This window comes from Pogona vitticeps, chromosome 2 (genome assembly GCF_051106095.1).
Source record: "Pogona vitticeps strain Pit_001003342236 chromosome 2, PviZW2.1, whole genome shotgun sequence".
In the NCBI taxonomy this organism is placed as follows: domain Eukaryota; kingdom Metazoa; phylum Chordata; class Lepidosauria; order Squamata; family Agamidae; genus Pogona; species Pogona vitticeps.
Window position 1 is genome coordinate 283,626,141 of NC_135784.1, and position 11,734 is coordinate 283,637,874.

General features: G+C 43.3%; 1 long non-coding RNA gene across 5 annotated transcripts in view; it reads left to right on the forward strand.

Moving 5' to 3' along the window:
- Positions 1-11,734, forward strand: part of LOC110073966 (uncharacterized) — a 42,813-nt gene that overhangs the window by 20,479 nt on the left and 10,600 nt on the right. For 2 of the 5 annotated variants that reach the window (XR_013541192.1, XR_013541191.1), the window contains exons 5-6: positions 2,231-3,941; positions 4,276-5,599. This is a non-coding gene — a long non-coding RNA (uncharacterized LOC110073966). Of the gene's footprint in view, positions 1-2,230; positions 3,942-4,275; positions 5,600-11,734 lie in introns of those variants that run through there. The other 3 variants (XR_013541193.1, XR_012084529.2, XR_012084527.2) reach the window with 3 other exon arrangements.

Below are 11,734 nucleotides of genomic sequence, written 5' to 3' on the forward strand. Positions count from 1 at the left end.
CAGTAAAAGAATACTTTTTTTTTCAGTTCAAGCTTACTGTATTAGCTAAAGGATGTCACAATTGTTTAAAATACAGATATGGTAAAATAAAATCATGATAAAATTACAAACATATAAAATAATAAGAGACCCTTCATATCTGGGAATCTCCCACACAATTGATCGCAATGGCTTTCAGAAAATTAGCTTGAATATTTCTGGCCACTTTTGCGAATAGGACTGTTCTATATGTAACATAAGGGTCACAGTCCAAGAGTAACCTGACCACCTTTTCCTGAGAGCTTTCCTCCTGCAGAGCAGCCAAAATGTTACCCAGGAGCTTTTCTCGGGGGGGTTGATATAGCTGACAGTAGAGTAAATACTGGAGAACATCCTCTATCTCACCTGCTCCGCAGATACATAGCCTTAGATGTTTAGGGACATTCATATACCTGCCATCTAAGACAGTGGTTGGCATGGTTTGGAAGTGGAGTTCTGTGAATGCAGTACTCAAGGAGGCAAAAGCCGCCTAGAGTGGTCCGGTGGGCCAGATAGGCGGGGTATAAATCAAATAAATAAATAAATAAAAGTAAGTGTATGTAGGTATTGTGCCATTGAGTGGTTTGTTTTCAGCAGATGGTACCACTGAGAGAAATTTGAAGAGTGAATTAAGGCCAGGTCCTGGTCATTATCCAATTTTTAGAACCAGTCTCAACATTCTTTTAACCCCAGAAAAAACAAAAATATATGTGGAGTGGGATTTATATTTTAGTGGGGTTGGAACTAAAGTTGCCCAGCCGCCACTCTTCCATTGCTCTGCCATACAACGTTTGGGTAGGCAGTGGTCAGGCATGTAGTAAGAGAGTATAGCTAGAGTTGCCCTGGCTTTGATGGATACTATGCCTGTCTCTGTTCTAAAATAAGCTGCTGGAGTCCCCTGGGGTACCACAAGGATGTGTCTCAGAAATTTATTCTGTCGTATTCAGGATGGTGTAGGTTGTTCTGATTCATACCCCAGATCTCAATTCCATAAAGCATTTGGGAGATGACCCTCCCTGAAAATACGTTTAAAGCTGGGATTACTAGTTTGCCGCCTTTAGAATGAAAAAATTTGACCAGAGCATGGCTAGATTTCTGAACCAATATTTTCATGCTCTGTATCTGGGATTTCCAGCAGTTTTTCACATCGAAATGCACTCCCAGGTATTTGAAGGTCTGTACTTGTTCTATTTTGTTTTCACCTATAGTCCAGCTAAACTTGGGGGGGGGGTGCTTTCCAAAAATCATCACTTTAGATTTTGTGTAATTTATTTTTAGTTGCTCTACGTGGCTAAACATTTGGAGTTTATTTAAGCTTCGTTTCAGTCCCTTTTTGTTCATGGATAATAGAACAATGTCATCAGCATATATGAGACTTGCAATCTTATAGTTCCCAAAGCTGTTAAAATATTATTAATATAAAAGTTAAAAAGTAAGGGTGTGACTAAGCATCCTTGTTTTACCCCTTTGTTAGCCTGGTGAATTTCCTCTGTCAGCTTTCCCTCTGTGCTAATCCTTACTCTCAACGTCGTGTTGGAGTACAGTTCTTGTGTTAGAGTTAGGAGTCTCTTATCGATGTTGGTCTCTGTGAGCTTATCCCACAGGCAGTTTCTAGTGATTGTGTTGAATGCAGAGGAGAAGTCAATAAAAGCCATGAACAGCCATTTGGTGGTATATTTGCATACAAGATGATATAGCACATAGATTTGATCCACTGTGCTATGTCCTTTCCTAAATCCTGCTTGCTCCTGGGAAAGAAGGCGGGTATAAAGCTTGGAGCTGATATCCAGCAAGCTAATTGGGTGGTAATTCTAGGGGATGGATTTATCACTTTTTTTCTAAATTGTGAAAATTATGCTCTGCCTCCACCCATCGGGAAAAAATCCTGTAGCATTAATGTGAGAGAAGAGCTGTGCTAGGACTGGGGCTCACCATTCCGGGTTGTTCTTATAAACCTCTGGCGGGATCATGTCCTTGCCAGGTGCTTTATCTGTTGCTAGGGCATCAATAAGTTTATCCACTTCCCATTCTGAAACTGGGGGCCATTCGGGTGTAGGGTTTAGTAGAGTCTGGGGGGTTCTCACTTTTTGTGGCCCAGTGTCTGCATCACTATTGAAAATAGTTTGAAAATAGTGGCACTATTTGGTGCAAGATTGAGATCTACATCAATAACTGAGACCCTAAAAAAAAAAGAATACTTTTGTCTTTGCAGCCAACCAGCCATAGAAAAATAGCTGAAAAATAGATGAAGCTTCAGATTTTGCAGGAAAGGCCTTTCTGGAGCTAAGAAGAAAAGAAAGTGAATTGCACAGATGCTCGTGCCGCAGCTGACTAAACCTGGCAAGGACTAGCATGTTCAGAAGTCTAATTCCACGTATAGCTGAGGAAACACAATGAGCAAAGATACAGCCCTTTTGTGACAAGGAACAGAAACAAAAGCAGAATGTTGTCAACTCAGTTCACCATTGAGTTTTTTAATGCTGCTGTCAGTTACTTTCCTGTCCCTTCTCCCCTGTCTCATTGTTTATATCTTATATTAGTGTTCTGTGTTGTGTTTTTCTTGAAAGCTTTAGGATTTTTATTTCCATTTTATTTTATCTTATTCCCTTTTGAACTTAGCAGTATTTAACTGGTTGTTCCTGTGGCTGAGACTTTGCCTTTTTGAATATATTGTTTACCTTGTTAGTGTGCTGGCATTTAATTTACATAACAAAGATAAATTTAAGGATAAAGCAATACAATAGTGGGGAGAAATTGATGTCATCCCTATTAAAATTTTACAGCTGACTACATTGAAAAACAATTCTCTACTGGTGACTGTAATGAATATCTAGCAGTACTGCTAGTCTTTTTCTGTGTATGGAACAAATATTTGTATACACAAAAGTGTGTGGACTTCACTGTTTTTGAGAATGCTTAAATTTAGCAGGATGTGCATATTTTTAAACCAATATAATTGGACAAGTTTTGTTTTCTTTTTAGAAAGATTTAAATATTTTCGCTTGAAAAATGTCTTCTTATATTGCAGAGTTTTATCAGTCTAACAATGAAGGATAGCATGCTGATGAATTATGTATGTTAGCTGATTTTTGACAGGTATCATGCTTCTTTCAACAAATTTCTTCTAATTATGGATCACATATCAAGTATAATATGCAGTGCCTTTCCCAATACATGAACATTTCCCACAAATGATTTCATGTTTTATTTAAAGTTCAACAGCTTCCTTCTAGTCCCAAGTTGGTTTACCACTTTGAATTAGTAAAACTATCCTAATAATGCCTTAATATGGCTGGTATTCTTACATTCTTCAAGTAATTTGAGGAATAAATTATTCTTGTACCTTTTAGTTGCAGTTGTTCAAAAGAGCATTTTTTAATACAGTGAACTGACTGGGAATTTAAATATCTTTATTAAATGTAAGATGATTTACAGGTTAGGAAGCTAATGTCTATAAGGTGTCTGTCTGTCAGGCAGAACTCCCAGATAGAGAATTATGGGATTTATAGTCTAAGAAATGCCAAAATCCCATCTGTAGCACTAATATTTATTTAAAGTAAGCTTTGCCTGCTTCCATTAATTAGTTTCATCTGGAAAGGTGATGCCTATTCTTTCTGGTCCTCTTCAGACTTGGAGGAATTGTGTATATGCTGAATCAGTACCTGGAATGAGTAATGTTCTCAAAAAGATTTCTGTTATAGTTTAGCTGAGTGCACTAGCGCACTTGGCAGGGTTGGGAGTTCAAATCATTACTGTGACTCCCAGGAGAAGGGGCAACTGAAGAACACAGAACATGTGTGGCTGATGTTAAGTGCTCTGCAACCTGTGCAGCCTTGGGCAATCTGCAGAGTCCCAGAATGTCAGCAGAAGGAGGAAACGATAAACCATCTCTGAGTATTGTACACCAAGAAAAGCTGGGAATGGTTACTATAATGTTGCTTATTAGGTGCTTATTTTATGGTTCATTGATTACAATATTCATATGATTTAAATACTTCTGAGAAATGCTCATGATTTGTTTTGGATCAGAATGGAATAGTAACTTGCAGAAGTTTGTTAATTTTAGGTACATATTTAAAGGAAAAGCCTTCTATAAGTACTTTGACCACTGCATATTATGTAGAGAGGAGGATGACAGTAAACCATAGAGGATTTATATTGCAACAAATCCTTTAGTAATGTATGTCTTCTATAGTCATAGTTTTGGGCCGCTTACTACTCAGCAGAAGAATTAGCCAAAGCTATGTTTTTTTCCAGTAGCAAAGTATGGAAGTGAGATCTGGACCATAAAGAAGGCTGACCACCGAAGAAAATCAACTCGGAGTGCTCACTGGAAGGACAGATCCTGAAGCTGAGGATCCAATACTTTGGCCACCTCATGAGAAGAGAAGACTCCCTGGAAAAGACCCTGATGTTGGGAAAGTGTGAAGGCAAGAGGAGAAGGGGACAACAGAGAACAAGACAGTTGGACATTGTCATTGAAGATACCAACATGAATTTGACCCAACTCCGGGAGGCAGTGGAAGATAGGAGGGCCTGGCGTGCTCTGATCCATGGGGTCACGAATAGTCGGATACGACTTAACAACTAAACAATGTTAACGAAGGAGGAATTGAAATTGCTCAAGATTTTCTCTGTCTTAGTCCAAATAGAGGCTGCACCCAAGAGATCAGAAGACTGAGACTTGGTGGGGCAGCTATGATTTCCACTATGGTGCAGTGGAAACAGTGAAAGACTAGGACTCCAGAGAACAAGGCTTGAATCTCCACTTAGCTGTGGAAACTAACTGGGAGAGTGGAGCTGGTAAAACCAATCTTTAAATATCTCACCTTGCAACCCCTATTATATACAAGGATGGGCATCTGTGGCTCCTGGAACTCTGATGATTACTCAGCCTGTGTTAGCTCTTTCGTCATTCTAACAGCTAGAGGAGGGCAGGAACTGCTGGAGGAGGCAAGTGCCCAATTGCAGGCCAGCTGTTCCGCTGGGAAACAAACTGGACAGAACCACCAAACTGGGGGTTCATGCCCATCTCTACTAACAATGTAGTGACATAACAACCATTAAATTTCATGAGGTGATGGTCTTGTGTGCTACAATAAAACCAAGGAGATCTATTGTGAAAAAGGAAAGAAGGTTGTATAGCAGGATTTTGTACGTTTGCATCTCAGTGACAAAGGTGCAGGGCAACAGTGGGCAGGTTTTTATGACCAAGCAGAGTATGTCCCTTCATTCTATGGTGGTTGGATTTGCCTTTCAGTATTTGTACTTGGGTTTTCTAGTGCCCACTGTAGCTCCAAGGGAAGTAGAGGAAAGGTGTGTAGATCTGTTTGGAAGCAAAATGCAAGAAGAGACAACATGCAACTTGGTAAGGCAAAGACCAATGAAATTCATCACACTACAATGGGATGAAAAGCACAGTCTAGATTCCCTCAGGAACAGAGAGACTGCTACATTTACCCTACTATTTTTCTGTCATAGTTATCTTCTCACACTAATTTTTAAGCAAGAACAGTAAGCATGTTGTTCAGACTTTTGAAAAAAAAAAGAGAAAGCAAGGGTTAATAAAAAACCACTGTTCTCAGTGTGACAAACCCAGACCTACTGGGATCTGCCACACAGTTACACTAAGCTGCCACCAACCATTCCCTTTAAGAAGTCACACAGACCAGGGATGGATTTTTAAACAATAAAAAGAATAAGGTTTATTTAAATACACACAGGGAAAAATAAACAATCAGGTGAATAAATAAAGTAACGTGGCTTATTCTCACTCATACAAGCATACGGTTTGGTTCACCCAGAACCCTTAACTTGAAGCACAGACCCTGAACCTATCAGTTCTGGCTAACCAACAGACACCTGAACCTATCAGGTTGGTACTCTGACACACAGTAGTACCCTGTCTGACACACAGACTCCCACAACAGCTTCTTCTTCCCAGCTGCTGCTTCGTCACAACCCAGTGTCTCTCAGCATCTCAGCATCTCCTAAACTCTCCACACACGCTTCACATATTTATACAGTACAGCCCCTCCTCCTGATGTCCCGCCTTCCACTCCCCATAGGATGGAACTTTCCCTCCAAACCCATGACAGACAGGTAACATCAGTGCTGTATGTAACACCTCCCCTCTTTATAAGTTGTTTTGTAGGGGGAAAGCTAACGTGCTTTTCACCAAAAAACAACCTGAATAAAATACACAAAAACAGTTATACATACCATATAATACTTACTCATACTTACATCCTAAGTTAAACATTTACCATATACAATACATCCATTTACCTTTATTCATACAAACCAAATTCAAAACCAGGTACATTTTACTTTTTCATCATTATATACACATAGTCCATGTTCTTTCGCCGTCTTCATTCTTCAGGTCTTCTTGATAAGGCGTCAGCAACACAGTTCACTGACCCTCTGACCACCTTCACTTCAAAGTCATAGTCCTGTAGGTTTAAAGCCCACCTCATAAGTTTGCTATTGTGGGTTTTCATTGTCTTTAACCATTGCAATGGTGAATGGTCAGTACACAGAATAAAATGTCTTCCCCAGATGTAAGGCTTGGCCTTCTGGATCGCGTAGACTATGGCCAAACACTCCTTCTCCACGGTTGCCAAATGTCTCTCACCTTTTTGAAGTTTCCTACTCAGGTAGGACACCGGATGCTGGTCACCATTCTCATCCTCCTGGCACAGAACTGCTCCTACCCCGCTGTTAGACGCATCGGTGTAGATTATGAACTCCCGGTCGAAGTCTGGAGCCCGCAGGACTGGATAGTTGATTAACGCCTCCTTCAACCTCTGGAACGCCGCCTCACAGTCGCTGGTCCACGGGATGCTGTCATCAGCCTTCTTCCTCGTCAGATCGGTCAGCGGAGCCGCCATCTCGCTAAACCTCGGGATGAACTTTCTGTAGTAGCCCACCAACCCAAGAAATGATTTGACCTTTTTCTTGGTGTTGGGTCTAGGCCAATCACGAACTGCTTCTATTTTGGCCTCCAGGGGTTTTATCACTCCTCCCCCTACCATGTGACCCAAGTATTTTATTTCTGGGCTACCCAGTTGACACTTGCTGGCCTTTACTGTTAGCCCTGCTGCACTTAACCTCTGCAGCACTAACTCCAGGTGTAACAGGTGATCTTCCCAGGTATTACTGAAGATCCCTATGTCGTCAATGTAGGCCACTGTAAAGTCACTGAGCCCTGCCAAGGTCTGGTCCATCAGCCTTTGGAATGTGGCTGGTGCATTTCTGAGACCAAAGCTCAGGACTCGAAACTCATAGAGACCAAAAGGGCTGCAAAAGGCAGTCTTTTCTTGATCCCTGGGATCAATTCTTAATTGCCAATATCCCTTTACCAGGTCCAATGATGAGATGAACCGACAACCCCCTATGGTTTCAATCAGGTTGTCTAGCCTGGGCATTGGGTAGGCATCAGGAGTGGTTACACGGTTTAATTTCCTGTAATCGACACAAAACCTAATGCTCCCATCAGGCTTGTCCACAAGGACTATCGGAGAGGACCAAGGACTAGAAGAGGGGACGATTATGTTCTCCCTAAGCATCTCGTCCAGCTCCTTCCGCACCTTGTCCCTATAGGGTCCCGTTACTCGGTATGGGGATACTGCCTGCGGGGGTGCATCCCCTGTGTGGATCCGATGCATCACTCCCTTTACTATCCCCGGCTTGTTGGAAAACACCTGTTGATATTTACTAAGCAGCATCTTTAGTTCTTGCTGCTGGTCTTGGGTGAGTGCAGGACTGATCTTTACCTCCTCTGGGTTGTATTTTACTTCCCCTCTACCCTCCCAGAAGGGTAATTCCGCTTCCTCACTCTCAGCTGCTTTTATCGCGAATAAAACCCTCTGTTCCCCTCTGTAGTAGGGTTTTAGGGCATTCACATGAACCACCCTCCTTGCTTGGTTCTCCTCCTGCTCTATTAGGTAGTTCAGGTCTGACATTTTGGAAATGACCCTATATGGTCCTGCCCATTTGAGCTGCAGCTTATTCTCTCTGCAGGGCCTAAGCCAAAGCACTTCCTCCCCTGGGTCAAAGTGCCTCTCTCTAGCTTTGTGGTCATACCATGTTTTCTGTCTGACCTTCTGAGCTTGCAGGTTTTCTGCTGCCAGCTCTAGATTTCTCCTTAGGTCATTCATCGAGGTGTCTATGTAAGTCACAACGTCTTGTGGGTCATCCTGGGTGATCTGCTCCCAATTTTGTTTGATCAAATCAAGGGGCCCTTTCACCCCTAAGTGTGCAGCAAACATGTCAGAGTGACCCCTTTGTAAGATCATGGGGCGATACTTTTCAGGTACCACCAGCTGACTTCTGATCCCATCTCCCCCTTTTGAGATATTCCTCAGGGTTTCTCTATATAAAATCCCCTTTTTCTCCAGAAATCTCACTGGGGTTTCAGGTGTTAGCTGGGCGTCAGTCACCTGTTCAAAACACTTTTGGAGAGTGGCGTCTGCCTTTTGCTCCTGTCCAAATCTGCTGTCTGTGGTTAAGGTTTCCACCACAGCTTCTGAACTCCCCTCTGCTTCCGTCTCTGGCTCATCATTACCCCCCTGAACTGTCCCTGTGGTGGCTTGTGAGCGTGTAATCACTAGCACCCGTTTCACATGTTCAGCCAGGTCATTTCCCACGAGCACGGCTGCTGGCAGAGTCGATAAAATCGCTAGGCGCCAATCTCCCCTCCAGCCTTGAAAGTTGACAGGTACCTCTGCTACTGGCAGAGAGATTACCTGCCCCTCAATCCCTGCCACCTTTATGCTCTCATTTGGGATTATAAACTCCCGAGGAATAATATCTGGATGGCACAGGGTTACCTGGGAACAAGTGTCCCGCAGCCCCCTATACTGACGGTCAAGTATTCCTACGTCCACCCCAGCTGTCTCAAACAACGGAGAATCTGTTTTCACCAGCAAGCAGCGCTTTACCTCCACAAGAGGACCATTTTCCTCAGCCTGATCAGCAGAGGTAGCTGTTCCAGACTGAGTAGTCATGGCAACCGGCTCCCTCAGTGACAATGAGCCTTGCTCTTTCTGGACACAGAACACAGCTTTTGGCTTGGTCCCACTAGCATTCTGAGGCACCATTCCTTTTAGCTGCTTTAATTTCTCACACTCTGAGATTAGATGACCCTTTCCCTGACAGAAATAACATTTTCTGGTGTATTTTGATTCTCTCTCATCTTGTTTTGGTTTTCCCTCCAAAATCTGAGGTCTTAGTTTCATGTCTGAGGGCTTCCCTTCACCATGGGCCCCTCCCCCTTGCTGGCTTTTCCCTGGTCCCTGAGAGTACTTGCTGTAGGTTTCTTTGGGTTTACCTACAGATTTCCCCTCACCCAAGGGCTTTCTTATTTGGGAAATAAAATCTGCGATCTCTGCGGCTGCTGCCACAGTTTTTGGTTTCCTTTCCCTCACCTGGAATTTCAATTCCCCATGCAGGACTGAATAGAACTGTTCCAGTGCTATCAAATCTTTAAGCTGCTCATAGGTCTCTGTCCCTTCCTGCGATAGCCATTTCTCAAGCAGCCTCACCAATTGGGCCCCCACTTGGGTAAAAGTCTGTTCTGGTTTTTTTGTGAGGGACCTGAATCTTTGTCTCAGCTGCTCTGCATTTATCCCATGTCTTGCAAACACCAGTTTTTTAAACTCTGCAAAATCTTTCATCAGTTCCTCAGGCATCTCGGCATAAACCTCAGCCAGGCTACCACTGATTAAAGATCGCATGATGGTCATCTTCTCAGTTTCCCTCACTGAGAAGTCCACAAACGCTCTTTCCACTAAGGAAAAGAATACCTCAGGACAATCTCCCTTGTGGTACACAGGGAATTTCTTCAGGTCAGCTTTAGACAGTTGGCCTCCCTCAGAATCCCTATTGTTATTATTGTTCTGGTTCATCAGTTCCAGTTTTCTTAATTCAAACGCCATTCTCTCTCTCTCCAATCTTTCCTCCCTCTCCATTCTCTCTCTCTCTAATTCAAATTGCCGCTGTTTCTCTCTTTCCCTTTCCTCCATTTCAATTTGCCTTTCCCTTTCCCTTTCCTCCACTTCAAATTGCCTCATCCTCAGTTCATGCTGTTGGGCTATGAGCAATTTTCTGAGTTCTGGGTTCTGCTCTCCTGTGCTGTCACCTTGCACTGAGCCAAATTCATCCTCAGAACCTTGGTCAATCTGGGGGTTTTTCACTTCACTCATATCTGCTATCTGGCTTCGAGTCAAGGGCATAATCCCCCCTCAGAACAGGCTGCTTTAAAAGTCAAGCCTCAAAATAAAACGACCACTTTTTTCCTTCTTGCCTCAGAACCAGCTTTCCCTAGAGATTGCTGCTGTTCTTCAGCACTACTTGCAACAGTATCGAGTCAGAGCCTACCCCCCTCTGCTGGGCCTCTCAGCTGGCAAGCTAGCTCGCTGTTGCTACGCAGTTTTGCCTCAGCTTTTTTCCCGCCAAAACTAGGCTGCCTCAGAGCACCTTAATCTAAGTCTCCCCAGTTGGCACGTTCTTCTACTAGCGCACCTCCCCGTGAGGTACACCTAGAAGATTACCTACGCGCCTCAGACTGTCCCTGACTAGACCCCCCTTGCTCTGGGCACACTTGCCAAGACTTTGCTGGACCACTGGACAACTGGACCAGTCGTATCCCACACGCTGGACACCAATCAATGTGACAAACCCAGACCTACTGGGATCTGCCACACAGTTACACTAAGCTGCCACCAACCATTCCCTTTAAGAAGTCACACAGACCAGGGATGGATTTTTAAACAATAAAAAGAATAAGGTTTATTTAAATACACACAGGGAAAAATAAACAATCAGGTGAATAAATAAAGTAACGTGGCTTATTCTCACTCATACAAGCATACGGTTTGGTTCACCCAGAACCCTTAACTTGAAGCACAGACCCTGAACCTATCAGTTCTGGCTAACCAACAGACACCTGAACCTATCAGGTTGGTACTCTGACACACAGTAGTACCCTGTCTGACACACAGACTCCCACAACAGCTTCTTCTTCCCAGCTGCTGCTTCGTCACAACCCAGTGTCTCTCAGCATCTCAGCATCTCCTAAACTCTCCACACACGCTTCACATATTTATACAGTACAGCCCCTCCTCCTGATGTCCCGCCTTCCACTCCCCATAGGATGGAACTTTCCCTCCAAACCCATGACAGACAGGTAACATCAGTGCTGTATGTAACACTCAGCTTTTCTCTTTAGAAATGGTTTTAATCTCTAGTAGTAATATCATATGTCCCTAATGTTTTTGGCCCAGCTTATTTTCTATCTGCTCCCAATCTACCTGTGCCCTGAAGCAGCAGTGATATGTTCCCAAAGGTTATCAGCTTCAATGGCAGAAGCACTTGACCTTAGGAATACAGTGGTGCCTTGGCTTACGTATGCCTTGACCTACGAATGTTTTGAGTTATGAATAGCTCCATTCACAAAATCTTGCTTTGACTTGCGAACGGAGCTTTGACTTACGAACAGAAAACAGGCTGGGGAAAAGGGAGGGAAATTCAAATAGCTAACTGTAGGTAGCGACAAGTCTGCTGCTTTGTAGCTCTTTCGCCCAGGCAGTTCGAGTGTGTGTGATCTGAGGAGGCTGCCTGCTAAGGTAAGGTGCTGCTTTATGCTTTTAAAAAACTGTTCTGGGTATTTTTGGAGCATGATTTTCAGCTTGGGGGTTATGTTGCCATGCTG